The sequence below is a fragment of the Mastigoproctus giganteus genome, chromosome 11 (assembly GCF_048544385.1).
Source record: "Mastigoproctus giganteus isolate SK-2022 chromosome 11, ASM4854438v1, whole genome shotgun sequence".
Taxonomy (NCBI): Eukaryota; Metazoa; Arthropoda; class Arachnida; order Uropygi; family Thelyphonidae; genus Mastigoproctus; species Mastigoproctus giganteus.
The window spans coordinates 126184493-126203586 of NC_143585.1; the positions used below are offsets into that span (position 1 = coordinate 126184493).

At 37.9% G+C, this 19094-nt stretch overlaps 1 protein-coding gene across 5 annotated transcripts in view; it reads left to right on the forward strand.

Annotated features, from left to right (window-relative positions):
* The window catches only part of LOC150078418 (actin-binding LIM protein 3-like), a 528875-nt gene that overhangs the window by 462096 nt on the left and 47685 nt on the right, over positions 1-19094 (forward strand). The gene's annotated exons all lie outside the window — the stretch shown is intronic.

Consider the following 19094-nt stretch of genomic DNA (forward strand, 5'->3'; position numbering starts at 1 on the left):
ATAACCTCCATGCACAAGTACATGGTGGGTGACCACCCAGGTGTGAACCAACGTAAGCAGGGGTCGAGGTGTGGCACCCACACCACATGGAGGAATGCCGCCCCTCTATGTTACCAGGCAGTACTAGGTGGTAGATGACTCTCATTAACCGGTGAAATACCACCACTTTGCTTATTGGAGGCTTGAAGTGGTGGAACCCATGTTTAGTCTCTAAAGCTAAGGTCCGGCCAACCCTTCCCTATCTCTTCCATCATGCAGTATGATTGATGATTTTTGAGGTTATGATGAATGTTGTGGTGAGATCCAATATTCCTTACATTTCGAGGGTACAGCTCTAAAACGGTGTTCACAGGCCGGCCGCTAGTTAGTACACCGGACCAAACCTATTGGTAACTCTCTAGGAGGCTTCCGGATCAGCTAGTGTATAATCTTGCTACCTCTACTCTGCCATATAGTGACTGGAGGGAGTCCGAGAAGTGTGTATGCGGGGAGCATTGTCGAGGCCACGTTATGTCAAGGATCTGGGTATATTCTTACCACATGTATGCCATATCCAAAAATTTCATTACTTCATACAGCATGTCCCACCCACTTTTTCTTACTATTGAATACACCATGAATTGTCAAAATAATAGAGCAAGCTTATCTTCAAAAAGATCTAAACCTCCCAAGGACTTCCTAATTCATTTCACAAATATACGTGGTCTCAATTCTAATTTCAACGATGTCCATTTCCACTTGCAGTCTTCCAAACCCCATGTACTTTTTCTGACTGAATCTCAGTTATCGGTTGATTCAACTACTGCTCATCTCAGATGTCCAAATTATTTGCTGTATGATTCCTTTCGCCTCAAAGGTGGTACTTGTGCATATGTCCGTTCTGATATTCCCTGTCAGAGACTTGGCAATTTGGAATCTCCTCTCTTTGATCTTCTCTGGCTTAAAATCTCTCTACCTCATTGTGTCAAATTCATCTGTTGTCTCTACCGTTCTCCCAACTCCACTAATCACTTGGAGCTCTTTGACTTCCTCTCTTTGCAACTTGACTTTCCTAACAGTGAGGTAATTTTCTTGGTGATTTTAATGTTCACAACTCCAGCTGGCTTCCGTTTTCTAGTCACACCGTCCCAGCAGGTCGAGATGCTGAGGCTTTTGCAATTACTAATGACCTAGCACAGATTGTTCATTTACCTACAAGAATACCGGACAATCCTAATCATACAGCCAATACGCTTGATCTTTTTCTCACAAACAACCTTTCTAAGTACAAGGTTGAAGTGAGAGGTCCTTTAGGCACTTCAGATCACAACTTTTTGATTGTCTCTTCTCCAATGGAATCTTTATCTCATGGCTATTCCCAACCTCTACCAATTCCTTAAATGCCGATCTTCAGGTAATTCTCCAGTGGGGCAAAGACAACTTAGTTGATTTCAACCCTTCTAGAACTCAGTCTTGTCTTATATCTCGCAAAAAGGATTCTTCTGCTCCTATGCTTATGTTTAGTGACACTCCGATTTCTAGGCAAAATGATATATCTCTTTTGGGGATTACCCTGACTTCTAATCTCTCTTGGCACAAGCACATTACAAATATTGCTTCCTCTGCATCTAAAAAACTTTGTTTTCTCTTTCGCTCTCGGCGTTACTTTTCTTCCAAACAGCTGCTCACTCTGTATAAATCGCAAATCCGCCCTGCCATGGAATATTGTTCCCACATCTGGGGTGGTGCCCCCAAAACCTCTCTCAGGCTTCTTGTTTTCATTCAGAAGAGGGTAGTTAGGTTAATTAATGATTCATCTCTAACAGAGTCTCTCCACTCGCTTTCTCATAGACGCACTGTTTCTGCTGCATGCCTCTTCTATAGATACTTCCATGGGCACTATTCTTCTGAATTGGCTTCTATAATTCCCGCTCTCTCTTTCAAAACAGTCCGAACACGTGCCGCCACCAGCCAACATCCATTTACTGTCCAACTTCAAACCCACAGAACCAACTTTTCATCTTCCTCATTTATTCATTCAACTACCGTTTTCTGGAACAACCTTCCTTCATACGTATTTCCTGAAAAAAAAAAAAAAATTCTAGTTTATTGCTGTTCTCGGAATTTCCTTGGCATATCTTGAAAATTCCCAGTGCTCTTGACATTCTAGGATGCTTTGGTCTTTTATGTGCTTCTATATGATCTTTATCATGTGATAAAGAATTCTTCACATATGTAAATGCAAAGCAGAGAAGGACAAACCATATCGGATCCCTATGTAATGGACATGGGATAGTATTAGATACCCCAGCAGAAGTTGCAGATGAACTGAATAGTTACTTTGCATCGATATATACAGAAGAAAAACCCTTTACATCAATGAGAAATTATGGGAGTGAAGTTGAAAAAAATTCAATTAATGATGTTGAAATTTCACATATTTATTTAATGAAAAAACTTGCGCATCTACAGGCCAGTAAGGCTCCTGGGGTTGATGGCATATACCCTATAATCTTAAGGGAGGCAGCAAGTGAGTGCATTGAACAATTAAGGCTAATTATGAGAGCATCACCTGACTCAGGAGTGATTCCGTTGGATTAGAAAAGTGCCAGTGTATCTCTAATGCGTAAGGGCGGTTCTAAGAGTGAAGTGGGAAATTACCGGCCAGTTAGTCTAACTTCAGTAGTAGGGAAAATCACGGAGACAATGAGCAAGGTTGAAATTCAGGATCATTTAGATAGAAATGGAATTCTGAAGGATACTCAGCATTGTTTTGTAAAGGGAAAATCATGTTTAACTAATCTGGTTAGCTATTTTGACATGGTCACTCAAGAGCTCAACATAGGGAATAATTTCAACATTGTTTATTTGGATTTTAGCAAAGCATTTGATTCAGTCCCACATAAGCAGTTACTTTATAAGCTGGAACAGGATGGAATCACAGGGAAAATCCTTAGATGGATAGCTGGATGGCTTCAGGGCAGGAGGCAGAGGGTTGTGATAAATTGTTATTCCTCAGATGTGGGTTGATGTAAGAAGTGGGGTTCCCCGAGGGTCAGTATTAGGACCACTGTTGTTTTTGATTTTAATAAATGACATCAATTAAGGGATAGAGGGTATGATGTCTAAATTTGATGATAATGTAAAGATTGGTAGAGTAGTTAATGATCACCACCAAGCAGAACTTCTTCAGGGTGACCTAGATAGACTTCAGGAATGGTCAGAAAAATGGAAGTTATGCTTTACCCAGTGAAGTGTAAGGTATTACACCTCAGGAAGAGTAACCATAATATAACTTATACATTTGGCAGAGTTGAACTGAAGCCGGTAGTGGAGGAAAGGGACTTGGGTATTATTATATGGCCAGACGTGAAGTTCTCCGAGCATTGTAGACTGGTTGCAAGGAAGGCCCATGGTGTCCTGTTGATGATTTATCGAACAATTGCGAGTAGAGATAAGGACTTCATAATCCCATTATATAACGCTATTGTTAGACCACACGTGGAATACTGTGTTCAAGTATGGAGACCACACGTAAAGAAAGACATTGTGCTTCTTGAAAGGGTCCAAAGACAGGTAACTCGTCTGGTGAGATCAGCAAAAGGGCATCCATATGACTTCGAATATGTGGGTTGCAGAACTTGGAAACTAGGCACCTTGGAGGAAACTTGATTGAGGTGTTCAAGGCTCTGAGAGGCATAATAAAAATGAATAAGGATGAAATTTTCATGGTTATGAATTATTCTAGAACACTGGGGGAGACGTTTAGACCGGATTGCAGGAAGTTTTATTTTAGCCAGCGAGTTATAAATTACTGGAATAAGTTACTTACATGGGTAGTAGAGGCTGACAGTTTGGGGAAATTCAAAAGTCAGCTGAATGCATAGGTTGTCTATTTCCTTTTCTCTTATTATTATTTTTATTCTTATTATTTTATTTTTATTCTTAATATTTTATTTTATTTTATTATTATTTATTTTGGCTGGTGCAGCATAAGTCATCGGCTTCCTTGCACCATGTGTCCATTGCTGATACTAATACTCTACTCCCTCCACCTAAGATTAGCCAATTATAGTCCTGGTTGATGGGACCTTTAAGAATTCCTTCAGTTTTCTACAAGATTTAAACTAGACTTCTCCAAATGTGTGACAGTGACAGGCTCTACTAATGTTTAATGGTAGTTTTAAGTTTTAGTTTGAATGCACGTTTTTTGTTTTTTTTTTACTTGCTTGTTTTGTTTAGAAGTCAATTTGATTCATGCATTTGTTTTTTTTTTTTAATTTTGAAAACCATTTTGTTCATTCAGGTGTAAATCACATTGAATTCCAAGGTAAAAGTATTAAGAACAGGAAACATAAGCTTGTTGAGACTGATTTATTTCCTCTCCCTGCCCATGAGTGAATATCTGTAAAATGAAATGAAAATTCTTCAGAGTGAATTTTGCTCAAGGAATATTTGCAAACACCTGATCCAGTACAAACCTTTTCGACTATGCATAAAGGAACTTACCTGAATCTTTAAAGGAATCAGTCTGATAACCACAAGGAGTCAGAAGATAAAATTAGTTTAACCGTATTTAGTTATAATGACTACACCTTCATGACTTGTAACCATTATTAACTAATTCTCAAACATCAACCAAGAAATCCATATGAAGACCTAATATGATCTTGGTTTGGCAGCTACCACTTCCCTCCTTACTAGGAAACTTAATGGCCTGTTATCCAAAAGGAGTGATCCTTGTTGTGGAGATTGCTTAGAATAGATGAGATGAGACGAGACAAGAAGTGATGCGATGTGACAAGATGCAACACAACTGTAAGAATTGCTCAATATGTAGAACCTGGAGGAAAAATAAATAAATAGCCACTTGGCATGGCTTCTGGAAAAATGGATAACCATTTGATCCCTTTGTAACAGTAGAAGAAAGCATAAGAAATGCTTTCCTCGGAAACTAATATCTAGCCATGGTTTGCTTTGACATGGAGTAAGCCTTTGACAAAACCTGGTGCAGTAGCATACTTAAAGGTTTCCATGATCTTGGGATGAATTTTGGGAACTATTCTTTTACCGTTCCATGGTCTTGGAAGATGCATCTCCCAAAATTTATTTAAAACTTCCTGAGTAATTGAACCAGTCAAATTTGAGTATGCATTTATAATGAATTTTTCATAAGTCAATTACTAGCAATGGAGGGAAAAATTCTAGTTTTGGTTTTATATTGTATATCATAACTGTTATATTATATAATACTGAGTTGTTTACTCGCCTTTAAGTCAGAACAGATACTCCAAACTTAGTAAAATATCCATAAATAGATCTCTGAACTGATTAAATTAATTATACGTATTATTAGAAAAAGAGTTTAAATTGTAAATTTAGCACTGGTGATTGTGAAAATGCTTCTGTTAGTACTTTCCTATAAGTGAGCACTGTGAAGTAACTACCTTGAATTACTGTATACAGTGCATTCATTGATTCATGTAATTAATTCTGGTGGAGATTCAGCATAATTAGAGCAGAAAATGATACCATGGGATAGTTACAGAGCAACAAAAAGTACTGAAGCCTACACAGCTACAAGTTGATCTGTAATAATACCATATATAATGTTAGGGAGGCCAAAGCTGCATATGAGAGAGCAATGGTTAAGAAAGCAAATAATGGGGAAAAGGATTTTTTTCTGAATATGAACACAATGAAGAAGAAAGTGAATCAGATTGGACCCTTGTGTACTGGGTATGGGAAAATCTTAGATAACCCAGCTGATGTTGCCGATGAATAGAATAGGCAATTTGCATTAGTTTTTACCGACAAATGACACTTTGTGCTGAGAAGAGGCTGAGACATATGAAATTAGTATTTCAAAATTATAGATGATTGTTTATGAGAAAATCTTTCATGCATAAAGGCAAGTAATGCTCCTATGGTTGATGCCATATATCCTGTAATTTTGAGGGAGGCCACTAGAGTGTATTGAACTATTGAGGTTAATTATGATGGCATATTTGGACTGCAGAAGTGCAGTCAAATTGCAAAATATATATTCTGTTTGTCAGCAACCTGAGCAGGATTATCAACAGTTAAACTATTGACATCAAGTGGAGCAATGTGATTCAACTCATTCCTTCTACTGTTAATATAAGTAAAGAAGCCTTTCCTACCTTTCTTGGCATTTTTTGCCAGAGACTTCTTGTAATTTTCCCTAGCTTTCATAGCCTCGTTTGTGACTTGATTACAGACTAGTTATATCTGCCATAGGTTTCTGTATCACCTGATAATTTATATGCATCCCATGCATTTTTCTTCTCTGCCACAAGTCTCATCAATTCATCTGACATCCATTTAGGTCTGAGCCGGGAACAGTATTCCTTAGTTGGTATGAAAAGCCTGGTAGCTTCTATGATTTCCTCCCTGAATGCTTCCCATTTATAATTTGCTGTTGGAAACATCATCAGTTGGTCCCTTACTGCATAGAATTTTAAAACTGCCCAAGACCACTGTAGTCACCTTTACAAAAGCAAAAGCCTTTCCCTTTACTCTTGACAGTGGTTATGTCTTTAAGTAAATACTACATCATGGTCTTGTCCCTGCAGATTCTGAATGCATGAAGAATCACTGTTGATAATGAGTTCAAGGGTATTGCATCCTCTTGATGCCTCTCTAGCTTGCAGCTTTAGAAAACACTTATCCAATAAATGCACAGAAGTTACCAACAGCAAATTCTAAGTGGGAAGCATTCAAGGAATTAATCGTGGAAGCTACTAGACTTTTCATACCTATTAAAAAATATTGTTCAAGGTTTAGGCCTAAATGGTTGTCAAATGAACTAATGAGACTTGTGGTAGAGAAGAAAAATGCATGGGATGCATATAAATTATCAGGCGACACAGAAGACTATGGCAGATATAAGCTAGTCTGTAATCAAGCCACAAAGGAGGTTAGGTAGGCGAAGGTAGATTATGAGAAATCTTTGGCAAAGGTGCAAAGAAAAACAGCAAAGAGTTCTTTACTTATGTAAATTCTAGAGGGAAAGGGATGAATCAGATTGGACCACTTAACATAGATGGTACGAGTGGAATCTCTGTCTCATCCATTGTTACAATTGAAGGGAAGAAAGAACCATTCATCAAAGTACCTGAAATAAGCATAACTCCACACAACCTGGACATGAATGTCTTTTTGTTTCTGAGATAGCTGCCATGGAGCCCACCTCACTGACACCTTTCTCATTCTGAGATTTTCACGGACAAAGATATGCACAAAGCTAACTGCAGCAGTTTCATCCACTGTTGATATCTTCTGTCTCCCAAACAATTTCCTCCATATGGTGAATTTCCTGATGAATTTCAGTTGGAGTTTTTCCCCATTAAATGCAAAACATGTTCTTGACAACTGAAGACTGCCATTTTAAGTATTACAAACATACTATGCAATTCAGAGTGCTGTAGTCAATATGCCATGTTCTGTCATGCTGCCATATTTTGACAGCATTCTAAACTGAATTCTTACTTTTTTTATAGCAGTTTTATTTATTTATTTATTTGTTTTTATTATATTCAGTTTGGTGACCATAACTTGAACACAACTCATAATAAATAAGCATAAAATATGTTTATTACACTTGATACAGTTTTGCTTTCCATTTTTCTGAAATTCAAATGTTCATAGAAATCATTCAGAATAGGACACTTTATATTGACGTTTTGTATTAAATCCTGAATTGATCCTGAAAGCCCATGTATTCACGTCAGTCTTTTCTTTGAGGTGAAAATTATTGTGAATGGAGAGGTATTTTTCAAAAAAGATGTTTTTTTTCATAATTTAATTACAAAAACCAAAGAAATATACTTTTTAATATTTAATATGTTTAATAAAATTTGACCTGTATGGCTATTTTTTCTCATTTTGGCAGGGCGTTATTCTGGTTATTATTTATTATTTTTTTTTTTTTGCAAGTATAGATAGCCATATATTTTAATTGAATTGAGGTTAGGGGCCATTCCAAGAAATTTTATATTTTCCTATAAAAAACTGCATGACCTTCTTGGATGAAAGGCAGAGGACAGGGTCCTGCTGAAAAGTCATTCCCAGTTTCATCTTACTGACATCTTACTTTCTTCTGACAACTCTTTTGTTACTAAAATTGGTGTGTATTTGTTATTATTCAGCATCCCATCTATAGGTACAAAGTATTTGGTATCTTGGTATCAAAAACAATCCCCAAATTTGTAATGGGATGTTTAGTAGTTCACTGCATGTGCTTAACACGCACACTTTCCTACCTTGCATATATACATCTTATTTTCTGCGCTTCAAAATGACTTTTACCAGAAAAGAAAACTTTTTCCCAATCTTTAGTCCAGTTTTTATGGCCTGTTGGGAAATTATCTTATTTTCTTCATAGCGTGTTAGAAGTTGCTTTTTGATTTTCTTATGAGGTCTCCAGCCAGCCTATAAAAGTCTGCATGGACAGTTGAATCATATGTTTTCATACATTCCAGCCAAATCTTTTTTTTTTTTTTTTTTAAACTGGTCATATGAGGGTCTATTTTGTTACTTCTGATTACATAGGGATTCAGTTTTTTGTCTTGTTTTTCTATACTGTCCAAATAATTTTCATGTAAACAAGAAATATATTGTGCACAAAGAATAGATGGACTAGGTAGGTCTACCAGGGGCAAAAGTTGATGTCATAGAGCAGAAACCATCTTTCAAGGGCACAAAAGGTGATATAGGTTGAACACGTTGGCACTAATGACATTAAGAGTAGGAGATATGCAGACTTACTTAACAAGTACAGGTCAATGTTGGAAAAGTCACGAGTTACAATTAAAATTGAAAGTGTCTGCAATTCTGCCCAGACATGATAGGAGGGAGTATATGATGAGAGCCTTGTCAATCAATTCCCCGCTGAAGAGATTGTGCAAGGCTCATGGGGTAGAATTTTTCTCAGCGTGGTCTGTGCTTGTTAACAGGAGAGACCATAACAGTGATGGGATACACTTAAATAGAAAGGGTGCAAGAATATTTACTGATGCTATCGAGGCAGTGTCACGTGGGTCAGAAAACTTTTAGTTTGGGGGGATTCAGAGACTAATAAAATTAACAGTAGCTGAAAGCAGAGGTGAAAGTGATTCTTGCTGCTTCTATTGGAATGAGTAGCAGACTGGAAACCAAGTTGCTGGGGATTTCAGGAACTGCTGGGTCATGAAACAATTAAATACATGATCTGTGTTAATCTGTGTTATTCTTATAGTAGTAATAGTGGCATGTGATGCAAGAAAGCAAGCGTATGAGCTTATGCAGCATCAGCCAAAAAAAAAAAAAAAAAAAATTACACAACAATTCCCTCCAAATGTTTGTCCAGTTCCTCCTTACATTTATTTAACTACTCCCACATTTATTTATCAACTTCCACAATGACAGATGGGAGTTTGTTCCACCAATTAACCACCTGCTGGCTAAAGTCAAATTTCTGCACATCTATTCTACATCCGTCTTTCCTCAATTTGAATTTATGCCCCCTTAGGTTCATAATCTGAACAAGTGGAAGAATCACATCAGAATTCAGTGTGCTCAACCCATTCAAGGCCTTATACACCTCAATCAAATCACCTCACAGGTGCCTGGTCTCCAGCCACAATTTGCAGAACTTAAGCCTCTCTCTTGGTAAGAGGATCCCTTCATTCCCCTCAGCAATCTTGTTGCCCTTCTCTGTACATGCTCAAGCAAATCTACATCCTTCCTAAAATGAGGCCTCCAGACCTGTACACAGTACTCAAGGCATGGCCTGACCATTGCCTTATACAGAGAGACAATCACCTCCTTTTTTCCTGCTAGAAAAATTCCTGTGTCATTGACAAAACTCCATGACCTGCTCTGGCAGCCTGTCTGCATTGCTCAGAAAACTTCATATCTGACTGCACAATTACCCCCAGGTCTTTTTCATTTTCTACCACCTTAAGTGTAGTACCACACAGTTGGTACATTCCTCTGGGGTTACTTCTACCCATATGCAGTACTTTGCATTTGTCAATGTTAAACTTCAGTTGCCACTTCTCAGCACATCTTCCCAAATTTTCTAGATCCTGTTGCAGTAGCACACTGCCATTACTGTCATTAACAACCCTGCCAACCTTTGTATCATCTGCAAACTTCGACACTAAGCCTAATATACCTTCATCAATATCAATGATAAATATACAAAACAACAGTAAGTAACTAAGAATAAGTACAGGTGTATGTATACTTGCATGAACACCAGTGCAAGGGAATGACCACCGCATATCCTGGAGCAATATGGCCTTAGTTGCTAATGCTCCTAAAAAAAAACCAAATAACAAAATAACAACCAGTGCAAGGAGTATATTAAATAAATTTGATGAATTTGAAGTCCTGGTCAATACATAAAAGGCGGATATTGTTGTGATATCAAAGATATGGTCTCACACAGATATAAGTAATGTGGAATTGGAATGTGTACAGAAAGGATAGAAAGGGAGGAGAGATTATGCCGTTAGTTAAGATACACACAAAATCTAAGGCAGTGCATCCAGTTGACATCGGTGGACAGCGCAATGTTGAGTCAGAGTGGTGTGACATAAGCATTGGGAAAGCAAAAATGAGGGAAGGAGTGTGTTGTAAGCCAAATGTCTCTGATGAGTACAATGAACAACTGTACAGAGAAATAGTGTGCCAGTAAATCAGAATGCCTTATAATTGGTGATATTAATTTCCCAGGTATTGACTGCAACTTGTGGGTGCGTCACTTGCACACTAGCAAGACTTTTGTAGATTTATTGGTTGATTGTTTTTTATAGCAGCATGCTCAAGAGTCAACCAAAGGGAGTAATACTCTTGATCTGATTATCAGCAGTGATTATTCATGCATTAAGAATTTGCAGATAAAAGAATCACTAGGTGGCAGCAATCACAATATACTGATGTGGGATTTACTTAAAGGTGTAACTACCATCAGGGATAAGGGAAGGGTTTTTGCTTTAATAAAGGTGATTACAATCATCTCAGACGGTTTTTAAATTCTATACAGTGGGATCAGCTGATGATGTTACCAACAGCAAATTTTAAATGGAAAGCATTCAAGGAATCTTGGAAGATACTAGGCTTTTTGTTCCAAGTAAGAAATACTGTTCAAGGTTTAGCCCTAAATGGATGTCGGATGAACTAATGAGACTCGTGGCAGAGAAGAAAAATGCATGGAATGCATATCAATTATCAGGCAACACAGAAGCTTATGGTAGGTATAAGCTAGTCTGCAATCAGGTGACAAAAGAGATTAGGCAAAGGATGCAAAGAAAAACAGTAAAGACCTCTTTACTTATGTAGAAGGAAGGAGCATGAATCAGATTGACCCACTTGATATTGATGGTTTGACTATTGATGATCCTGCTCAGATAGCTAACAAAGTGAATGACTATTTTGCATATACATTCACACATGAGGAATTCTGTAGGGAAGTGGAGGACAGAAGCTTGTTAAACTTTAACAGGCAGCTAAATGATTTGTAATAACTGAGAGCAAAGTGCAAGAGAAATTAAACATAAGAAAGCCTGGGATGGATGGGATCTATTCAGAGGCAGCAAAGGAAGTAAGCAACACTTAGCCACAATTATGAGAGCATCCTTGAGCTGAGGGGCAGTCCCCATGGATTGGTGATGTGCAAAGGTATCTCCAATTCACAAAACGTGGATCAAAAGGTGACACAAGCAATTACAGACCTGTTAGTTTAAATTCTATTCCGGTGAAAATTTGCATATGCATAAAGCATTGCAGGATCATCTAGACAAAACTGCAGTAATAATTCAGGGTTTGTTAACGGGAAGTCTTGTCTGACCAATTGATTGAATGCTATGATGTAGTTGCAAAGGAATTGGATGCAAAAAATAATTCTGATATCATAAACTTGGATTTTGGGAAAGCTTTTGATACTGTTGCTCATGAAAGACTACTGTACAGATTGGAGCAGTATGGCATTAAGGGCAGATTGCTACAATGGATAAAAGGATGGTTGATTTGGAGGAGACAGAGTGGTAATCAATGGATACCTCTCTTTGTGGGCTAACGTTAATAGTGGAGTTGCCAGGGTTCAGTGTTGGGACCATTGTTGTTTTGCATATTTATCAGTGATATTGATAAAGGTATATCAGGCTTAATGTCAAAGTTTGCAGTTGATACAAAGGTTGTTAGGGTTGTTAATGAGAGTAATGATAGTATGCTACTGCAACAGGATCTAGAAAAGTTAGGCAGATGGGCTAAGTGGCAACTGAAGTTTAACATTGAAAAATGCAAAGTACTGCATATGGGTAGCAGTACTTTGCATTTTACTACACTCAGGGTAGTGGAGAATGAAAAAGACCTGGGGTTAATTATGCAATCAGATATGAAGTTTTCTGAGCAGTGCAGAGTAAGTCATGGTGTCTTGTGATTGATATGCAGAAATTTTTCCAGCAGGTATAAGGAGGTGATTATCCGTTTGTATAAGGCATTGGTCAGGCCACACATTGAATACTGCGTACAGGTTTGGAGGTCTCATTTTAGGAAGGATGTAGAGTTGCTAGAGTGAGTACAGAGAAGGGCAACAAAATTTGTGAGGGGAATAAAGGGGTGCTCTAACCAAGAAAGGCTTAAGTTCTACAAATTGCAGCGTCTGGAAACTAGGCACCTGCAAGGTGATCTTATTGAGGTGTATATGGGCTTGATTGTTTTGAGCAGGATCAGTGCTGATGGGATTCTTCCCCTTGCTCAGATTACAAACCTGAGTGGGGGGCATGATCTGAAATTGTGGAAAGACAGTTATAGAATAGATGTGCTGAAGTTTGCCTTTAGCCAGCGGATAGATGCTTTCTGGGACAGTCTGTCATCTGTCATTGTGGGCTGATAGTGTAAGTTGATAGCTTAAATAAATTTAAGAACTTTTTGAGCGAATGAATGGATGGATGAAATGGGAAGCCTTTTTTCTTTTTCTTTTTTTTTTTTTTTTTTAGCTGATGCTTTATTGTAAGCTTGCTTTTGTGCATCATATGCCTCTGCTAACACTAATAATCCTTTTCTTTGAGGTGCAATTACAGTGGATTCCGGTTATTTGGGCCAACCGGTTAATCGGAGCAGCCGTTTATTTGGAGCAAATCTTAAAAAACAGAAACCAATCGAGAAAATAGCCAGGGTTTACTTTGCTTAATTGGGACAGCATGCCATTTAATCGGGGCAGGAGACCGCAGCACTGGAGATTACCCTACGATTGTCTCCGACGGTACCACATGGTTCGGTCGAAATTCTGGAGGTCACAACCATAAAGCAATAAAAACAATTAGCAGTCACCTGCTAATTGTTTTTTCTGTTAGTGAAATCTATCATAAACGTACAGTAAACTCGATCCTACGGAATTTGCGATAATACCAACAGCTGGAATTCTGTGGGTTATTATGGTGAAATGTGCTTACACTTCCACGAAATCTTCAATCATATAAAAAAATTAATTTTCAGATCTTCTCTTCATTCCTATTTTTAAAGCTTTGTAACTCATTACTCGGTTCTCACTTGCGCGTATTGTGTTACTTTCAATTTGTGTGTGTGTGTTCATTGTTATTGATTGCTTATCTTTTTACTGTTTTAAATTTTAACCTCCCTCCGCCAACAAATGTCAGTGAACAGAAATGTCGGCTAGTTCGTATGTACATATTACAGTACATATTAATTATACCGATTTTCACATATCATTTAATTTTTTAATTGGCAAGGTCATCATCAACATCAGCCATTTTCAATCCCCTACAGGATGAAGGCCTGTCCAGCAACTTTCCAGTTCCTTCTGTTTTGAGCTGGCCATCCATTTACTACCAACAAACTCATGAATTTCATCTATCCATCTCCGCCTTTGTCTTCCAGGTTTTCTTCTAGCTCCTCTTGGATACCATTCTGTTATTTTCTTAGTCCATCTGTCATCATGGCTTCGAGCTATGTGTCCTGCCCAAGACCATTTTAGTTCTTTAGTTTTGATAAGAATGTCCTTTACTTGAGTTTGCTGCCTAACCCATGTGTTTCTCTTCTTATCTAACAGTCTGATTCCCAATATAATTCGTTCCATTCTTCGCTGTGTAGTTCTCAGCTTCTCTTCCATTCTTTTGGTGAGTGCCCAAGTTTCACTTCCATAAGTCATGGTGGGGAGTATACATTGGTTCATTATTTTATGTTTCAGACAAACTGGGATATTGCTCTTCAGTATGTGACTATATTTCCTGAATGCTATCCATCCAAAATTTATTCTTCTCTTGATTTCCAGCCATTTATCATTATTACAGCTAATAACTTGTCCCAGATAAGTATATGACTCCACCTTTTCAATTACTGCTCCTCCAATCATTATTTCCCTTTTTGTGGCATACTTGTTCATCATTACTTTTGTTTTAGCCATATTCATCTTTAGTCCAAAATCCTTACTGACTGTGCATAACTGATTAAGATTTTCCTCTAATTCTTTGGGATCATGGCTTATGACCACAATGTCATCTGCAAATCGTAAATGGTTTAGGTACTCTCCGTTCACATTGACTCCTTTCTGCGACCAGTCTAATCTTCTGAAAGCTTCCTCAAGGGCAGCAGTAAACAGCTTCGGAGATATTGTGTCTCCTTGTCGAACTCCTTTCTCAATTTTAAATTTCCTACTGTCTTTGTCTAGTGTAATAAAGGAGGTAGCATTCTCATATATTTTCTTCAAAATCATAATATATGGGGTATCTATGCTTTGTCTTTACAGTGCCCGAAACATTGCCTTATGCTGTATGCAGTCAAATGCCTTTTCATAATCCACAAATGCCAGGCATAATGGTGTTTTATATTCATTTGCTTTATCCATTAGCTGTGATATTACGTGAAGGTGATCCATAGTTAAAAATCCTGTCCTAAAGCCAGCTTGCTCTTTTGGTTAATTCTCAAGTATTTGTAATCTGTTAGTGATGACCCTTGTGAACAACTTGTAGATGTGGGACAACAAACTTAATTGATCTATAATTTCCAATTACTGATTTATCTCCTTTCTTATGCAGCAAAATTATGGTTGCATTATTCCACTCTTTAGTTGTCACACCTTTCCTAATGTAATTTGTGAAGAGTCTTGCCAGTTTTTGTGTTATGTCTCTTCCTCCCAATTTTAACAACTCTACAGTAACTTCATCTTCCCCCGGGGCTTTCTGATTCTTCATTTTCTTCAATGCATGTTCTACCTCATCAGGAAGAATATCGGGTATGTCATATGTGTTGCTACTTTGCAATCCATCTTCCCCACTGCTGGCATCATTCCCCTACTCCTTGTATAATTCTCTATAGTAGTCTTCTGCTATTTGAATTATGCCTTCTTTGCTGTTTATAAGTATACCATCGCTATTCTTCAGTTTCAGTATCATTGTCTTTCTGTATTACTGCTCATGGCTGCTGATTTAAATCCTTTGTTTTCCCTTAATGCTTGTTCTACTTTTCTTGTTTTAAATCTTCTTATGTCCTCTCTGAGTCTCTTTCTAATGGCTTTGCATAACTCAGTATACTCAATTTTCTCCCTCTTAGTGTTTTTCTTGCTTTTCATTTGTCGTCTTCGGTTCATCACGACAAGTGCTTCTTGACTAATTTTTTCTTCTTTGGATTTCTTTTTTCCTATAGGTTTCTTGGGCTTTATCACTTTCAGAAAGTTGTAATATTCCTCATTGATATCTTGGTCCTGAGCAGTCTGCAGAAGCTCAAACTTGTTCTTAAGTTCCAGTACATACTGCTTTTTCTCCTCTTCTGTTATCTCAAAGATCTTTGTATTATTTACTCGAGTCAGTTTTTTCCTTTCCTTTCCTACATCTATATCAAGTGTACATCTTACCATTCTGTGATCACTTCCAACATTTACCTTATTCAGGATGGTAACATCATTCACAGTATATCTTCTGTTAGTGAGGATGAAGTCGATTTCATTAGTAGTTAATCCATTTGGACTCTTCCACGTCCACTTTCTGTTCACTCTTTTCTTGAAAAAAGTGTTCATTACTGACAATCCTTGAGATTCTGCAAATTCCACAAGTCTTTCACCTCTTTCACCAATTCCAAAATTTCCTATAGTTCCCCTTTCTGTGCTGTTTTGTCTTTTTCCAACCTTAGCATTGAAGTCCCCCATAATAATAGTGTAGTGGGTTTTCTGCTCATCTAGATGACTCTCAATTTCGGTGTACATTTCTTCAACCTCTTCATCATCATGGCTCGATGTTGGTGCATAAATCATTATAATCTTTAGCTTGTACCTCTTAGAAATCTTGAGTATTAGTCTTGACACCCTTGGTGATGTACTTTTGAATTCCAAAATGTTGTTTTTAAAATCTTTATGGACAAGAAACCCAACTCCACCTTCACTCCTTTCACTGTTTCCATTGGTGTACAGCAGATTTCCACTTGATAAACTTATAAGTGATTCATTTCTTCTTCTTGTTTCAGCCAAACCAATGATATTCCAATTCACATTTTCTAATTCCTTTTCCAGCTCTAATATCCTGTCTTCACCGATGAGTGATCTTACGTTATAACAGGCCAAGTTCAGTTTCCATGCATGGCAGCCTGGTCGTACTCAGAGATTCTTAGCACCCTCTGCTTCCACTCTGGTCCTCTTGGTGCCGTAAGAGGGAGAGTGAAAGCTGCTGGGGACTGAGGGCCATTTGTTTTGTTGTGCTGTCATATGCTGGAGGGTTTGGTCTTTTCCTCTTCACGCTGACCAGGCGTCTTGAAGAGAACCACTGTACAAGTTCGTTGGCACCTAAGTGACGTAACAGGGCTTACCATCGAGAAGGTGTGCATGAGTGGATTTTAGGGAGGCAGGTCAACCGGACTTCTCCTAAATCTTCTGTAATAGAGAGATATTGGATCCATCAGTGTTTTAGGCTGAGTGTCTGATAACACACAAGATACCTGTTCCCGTCTAAGCCCCCAATTGGCAAGGTAATAAAGGGTAAATTTGTGCTTAATATATCTTTGCTTTTATAGCCTGTGGATAATATTCCTCCTATTTTCACTAATTAGAATCGCTGTTTAATAGAATTAAAATTCAATTCACAAACGTAATCACAATGGCCGGCGCTTACTGCACATCATATAGTGAATGGTACTTTACTATGTTGAGTTCATCGTAACATGATTTGATTGTAAACCAATTGTAAAAAGGGGGGGGGGTACATTGTATTTTTAACTATTTATGTGAAACTTCTTTTAATTGGGGCAGCCCCTTAATCGGGCCAAAATGCACTAGTTCCGATGTGTCCCAAATAACCGGAATGGACTGTATATTCATATAAGGTTACAGTTTTAGAACATTTGTGTAGGGGTCAAATATGTTTTGGCAGTGAAAGATCTATGACACTAAAACTAAAGCACTTCTCTGGATTTCTGTTTAAAAGTACATCTCCCTGAATAAATCATTCAATTCATTTGTAAAGAAACAAATGAAAATACAGTTGTAAATAGTTGCTAAGAAGTTACTAAAAGCAGTATATATCAAAATTCCCATTTTGTTTACATTAACTTGCACATGACTATTTCTGTATTTTTTGCTATATGTGGGGCAATACCATATTTAATTGTATCATGCTGCATATTTCTCTAGTCTAATATGCATAAGGAAGATGGGTCTGAAATTTCAACTTTTTTGATTAACCAGCTTTCAGCATATTTAGGCTTTAGGAGAATACTTAAAACGGATATTAGCATTAGTAGAAGCATATTATGCAAGAAAGCAAGCTTATGCAGCATCAGCCAAAAAAAAAAAAACGCTCCCATTTTACCCTTCCATTCATTCGAAAGACCTGTCCAGCTCAGCCTTAAATTTATTTAGGCTACTAACTTCCACAACAAAGGATGGAAGTCTGTTTCCCCCAACCAACTACCTGCTGGCTAAAGGCAAACTTCCGCACATCTATCCTACATCTGTCTTTCCTCAATTTGAATGTATGCCCTCTCAGGTGATTATTCTGAGCAAGAGGAAGAATCCCATCAGCATGCTCAAACCATTCAAGGCTTTATACACCTCAATCAGATCATCTCACAGGTGCCTAGTCTCTAGACACTGTAATTTGCAAAACTTAAGCCTTTCTTCATAAGAGCAACCCTTTGTTCCATTTACTAACCTTGTTGCCCTTGTCTATACTCATTCCAGCAGCTCTATATCCTTCTTAAAATGAGGCCTCCAGACCTGTATACAGTGCTCAAGGTGTGGCCTGACCATTGCCTTATACAAAGGGATAATCACCTCCTTATCCCTGCTAGAAAAATTCCTGTATATCATTGACAAGACACCATGTGCTACTCTTGAAGACCGTCTGCACTAATCAGAAAACTTCATATCTGTCTGCACAGTTACCCCCAGGTCCTTTTCATTCTCTACCACTGTCAGTGTAGTACCACAGAGTTGATACGTTACTCTGAGGTTACTGCTTCCCATATGTAGTACTTTACATTTGTCAATGTTAACCTTCATTTGCCACCTCTCAGCCCATCTGCTCAACTTTTCTAGATCCTGTTGCAGCAGCGTACTGTCATTAGTGTCCTTAACAACCTTGCCAAACTTCGTATCATCTGCAAACTTGGACATTAAGCTTAATATACCATCATCAATATCATTTATAAATACAAAAAACAACAATGGACTGAACCCTGAGGGACTCCACTAACAACATTAGTCCACGATCAGCAGTGTCCATTGACTACTCTCTGTCTTCTCCCACTCAATCATCCCTTTATCCATAGCAGCAATTTGCCTCCAATGCCATACTGCTCCAATTTGTTCAGCAGTCTTCCATGTGCAGCAGTATCAAAAGCCTTTCTGAGATCCAAATATATGATATCAAAGTTATTCCCTGCATCCAGTTCCTTTGTGACCACATCATAGTGTCCAATCAAATTGGTCAGGCAAGACTTTCCCTTAACAAAACCATGCTGTGTCTGAGCTATAACTGAAGTCTTGTCTAGATGATTCTGCAGTGCTTCTTTAACCAGTGCCTCCATTAATTTTCCTGGAACAGAAGTTAAACTAACAGGTCTATAATTACTTGTGTCGCCCTTTGATCCTCCTTTGTGAA